We start from the raw sequence: 4,277 nt of genomic DNA, 5'->3' as shown, positions 1-4,277 counted from the left end.
CTCTGGGAATTCAGCTGGTCTTGGCTTAGTATAGCATCATTCTGTTACCCACGACAGAGGAAAGAACTCAGCGTTTCATATTTGTGTTAAGGAAAAGTGGTGATTAAACTGTCAGTAGGAGATACTGCTTTTTTTTTTTCCCCAAAGCCTATGATAGCAGATCAAGCGCCTTTCACTGATAAACAGACGGATTCCCAGAGGGACCAGTCCTGGGCTTCAGAGGGATGTACGTCAGTGGGCGGTGCTTCCTTTTGTCCTAATAACACTTGAGGCCTTAGCTATCCATCACTGTTGCTGTTTGATGCTGGGCAAAACAAAAAGGCTTATCAAATCACAGGATTTCAGAATAAGAAGGAATCTTAGAGATTTTATTTCATATGCGACTTAGGCCTCCCCCCACTGGGTTCAGCAGTGAGTCAATAACGTTTCTAGCACCCTGGCCTCAATTCCAGCGACGTCCGTCGGTCTTCATATTAGCCACACACTAGTGTAGCCGCTCTCTAAACCTCATTGTCAGTTAAAGCTACTCCGTCACCAAGAGGCAGTAAAGAGTAGTGGGAAGAGCACAGGCTTTGGAGACTCACAGATGTAGGTTCCGTCATGCCTCTCACTAGAATTCCAGGCTCCAGTCTCTACCTAAACAATGGAGATCAAGCTACCTGCTTAAGCAGCGTGATTGTGAGGATTAAGAAAGAGAAAATCTAGTAGCGGGAGTATGTAAAGAATTCTTACAACTCAGCGATAGAAAACAACACAGAAAGTGGCCCAGGGATCCAAATAGGCGTTTCTCCAAGAAAATATACAAGTGGACAACAAGCCCGTGAAAAGATGCTCAACATTAGTTACTAAAGAAGTGGAATCAACAATGAGATGCCACTTCACACCAACCAGGATGGCTAGAATAAACAAGACAGTACTGCCAGCAAGGGTGTGGAGAGACTGGAAGCCTCACGTATTGCTGGTGGGATTGTAAAATGGTGCTGCCACTTTGGAATGCAGTCTAGCAGTTACCATAAGTTAAACACGCACCAGACGGGAAGGGATGAGGAGGGATAAATTAGGAGTTTGGGATTAACATATACACACTACTATATATAAAATAGATAACCGGGACGTCCCTGGTGGTGCAGTGGTTAAAAATCCGCCTGCCAATGCAGGGGACACAGGTTCGAGCCCTGGTCCGGGAAGATCCCACATGCCGCGGAGCAACTAAGCCCTTGCGCCACAACTACTGAGTGCGCTCTAGAGCCCACGAGCCACAACTACTCACGAGCCTGTGTGCTACAACTACTGAAGCCCGCGCGCCTAGAGCCCGTGCTCCACAACAAGAGAAGCCACCGCAATGAGAAGCCCGCACACCGCAACGAAGAGTAGCCCCCGCTCGCCGCAACTAGATAAAGCCCGCGTGCAGCAACAAAGACCCAACGCAGCCAGATATAATAAATAAATAAATTAAAAAAAATAAAATAGGTAACCAACAAGGACCTGTAGAGCACAGGGAGCTATACTCAATATCTTGTGATAACCTATAAGGGAAAAGAATCTGAAAAAAATATATACATGTTCTTACATATATATGTATGTATAACTGAATCACTGTGCTGTACACCCTGAAACTAACACAACATTGTAAATCAACTATACTTCAATAAAAAATAAGTTAAACACAGAGTTACCATGTGATCCTTCACTTTGACTCCTTAGGTGTGCACCCAAGATAAATGAAAATACAGATCCACAAAAACTGCACAAAGATGTTCAAAGCAGCATTATTCATAGTAGCTAAACAACAGCAAAAAAATGGAAACAACCCAAACGTCCATCCACTGGTGAACAGGTAAACAAAATGTCATTCATCCCGACAATTGAATATCGTTCAGCCCTGGAAAGGAGTGAAGTCCTGACCCGTGCTGTAGCGTGGGTGAGCCTGGAAAACGTGATGCTCCATGAAAGAAGCCACACACGAAAGGCCACATGTTTAATGATCCATATAAGTGAAACATCACAACAGGCAAATCCATAGAAAACGAAAGTAGTTCGTTCCCAAGGAGAGGGAGGAATGAGTAGTGACTGCTAATGGGTTCAAAGTTTCTTTCAGGTGATGGCTTGCAAATCTGTGGATATATTAAAAGCCACCAAATTGCATACTTTAAAAGGGTGAATTTTGGACTTCTCTGGAGGTCCAGTGGTTAGTATTCTACGCTTCCACTGCAGGAGGGCACAGGTTCAATCCCTGATTGGGGAACTAAGATTCCGCATGCTGCGTGGTGCAGCTGAAAAAAAAAAAGGTGAATTTTATGTGGGTGGTTTATCAGTTTTTTTAAGTCTATGAAATGGCTTAGTTGTGTGCCTCGCATACAGTGGGCACTCAATTACAGTTAACTGTTTTCTATATTTTGGCTTCAACTGACTTCCTATCTATTTCCCAACATTGTCATTCAGATTCCAAGATGTATTTAATACCATTCATTCCTTCATTCAGCGTTTTATTTTTATGTGCTTTGTACATCCTAGAAATTGTGCTGGATCTTAAGTTTACAGAGAACACAAAAACAGTGTTCTTGCTCCAAAGGTTGGTGGGAAGATGAGCGCTGTGGGTGCAGAGGACAGAAAGCAGAAAAGGTGGCTTAAATGAGGTAATGTTTGAGCTGAACTTAGAGGTGATTTTGGAGTCAGAGGACTGGGCATTTCAGGTGGAAAAAGAACATGTGCAGGGCTTCCCTGGTGGCACAGTGGTTGGGAGTCCGCCTGCCGATGCGGGGGACGCGGGTTCGTGCCCCGGTCTGGGAGGATCCCGCGTGCCGCGGAGCGGCTGGGCCCATGAGCCATGGCAGCTAAGCCTGCAGGCCCGGAGCCTGTGCTCCGCAACGGGAGAGGCCACAGCGGTGAGAGGCCCGCGTACCGCAAAAAAAAAGAACATGTGCAAAGGCAGGGAGAACGGAAAGTTTGGGGAAGTGTAGGATACAGGAGACAGTCCTAGAACATGGGGCATAAGAAATGGTATGAAATTTCACTTAACAGAATAATGTAAATCTGTTACGTATTTCAAGACCTTTGCAATAATTGAAAACGTTTGGTTTTGCTTAAAAATGGAAAAAAAGACCCAATAACCAAAATCAGAAGCATCCTGGCAGTCTAGTGATTAAGCATCCGCCCTTCCACTGCACGGGGCGTGGGTTCCATCCCTGGTTGGGGAACTAAGTTCATGCATGCTGCGTGGTAGGGCCAAACAAAATTTTTGTTTTTAAAGATAATAAATAAAAATAAATTTAAAAAGAAGCATAGTGTTATCAATTCATGCATGAAGAAAGAATCTGAAATGCAAACTCACTTTCTTAAAAATTAGGGGTGAGAGTAAGCATGATGCAATAATAAATCTATGAAATGTTTATTTCTTGGGAAATCTTTGTACTGTGGATCAGGGTAAGGCACAGTCACTAAATACCAGGGCTTATCGCAGTATCTGCAGGAACCAAGCAAAGGATGGTCTCTTTTTTTTTTAATATTTATTATTTATTTATTTGGTTGTGCCGGGTCTTAATTGCAGCCGCCGTCTCCTTAGTTGTAGCACATGGGCTCCTTAGATTCGGCAGGCAGGCTCCTTAGTTGTGGCTCCAGAGCTCCTTAGTTGAGGCATGCATGTGGGATCTAATTCCCGGACCAGGGATTGAACCCGGACCCCCAGCACCGGGAGTGTGGAGTCTTATGCACTGCGCCACCAGGAGAGTCCCAAGGATGGTCTTTAGATCTTAAGAAAAGAGCCATCTGCTCTTTTTCTTTTGTCATCTGCTTTGCTTTTTAAATTTTCTCTTTTTAGGAGTTGCTTAGGAATAAATCACTTTTTATCCATGAAATTTATGTGATTTTTCACAACATAAAATCGCCTCTGGCCATGTTATTTTTGGTCCAGTCTTATGATTCCTACTGCGTCTCCACCCACACCACACTAGGTTGGCTACCAAGATTCCCTGTAATATTTGCAACATAGCAGACTATGCTGTCACCACTCACGGTACATGAGAACAGAAGAAAGGAGATGGCTACAGCCCTGATCCAGAAGAGAAATTCACGGCCTGAGCTAGAGGGAGACATCAGGAATAGAGAGGAGGGGACAAATCTGAGGAACACTCAGGAGTAGAAAGGACATCATTTTTTTTTTTTTTTTTTCTTGCGGTACGCGGGCCTCTCACTGTTGTGGCCTCTCCCGTTGCGGAGCACAGGCTCCGGACGCGCAGGCTCAGCGGCCATGGCTCACGGGCCCAGCCGCTCCGCGCCAT

The sequence above is a fragment of the Aethalodelphis obliquidens genome, unplaced genomic scaffold (assembly GCF_003676395.1).
Source record: "Aethalodelphis obliquidens isolate GAN/ISIS:26980383/991018 unplaced genomic scaffold, ASM367639v1 scaffold83, whole genome shotgun sequence".
Lineage (NCBI taxonomy): Eukaryota > Metazoa > Chordata > Mammalia > Artiodactyla > Delphinidae > Aethalodelphis > Aethalodelphis obliquidens.
Note: the sequence above shows the minus strand (reverse complement) of the source record.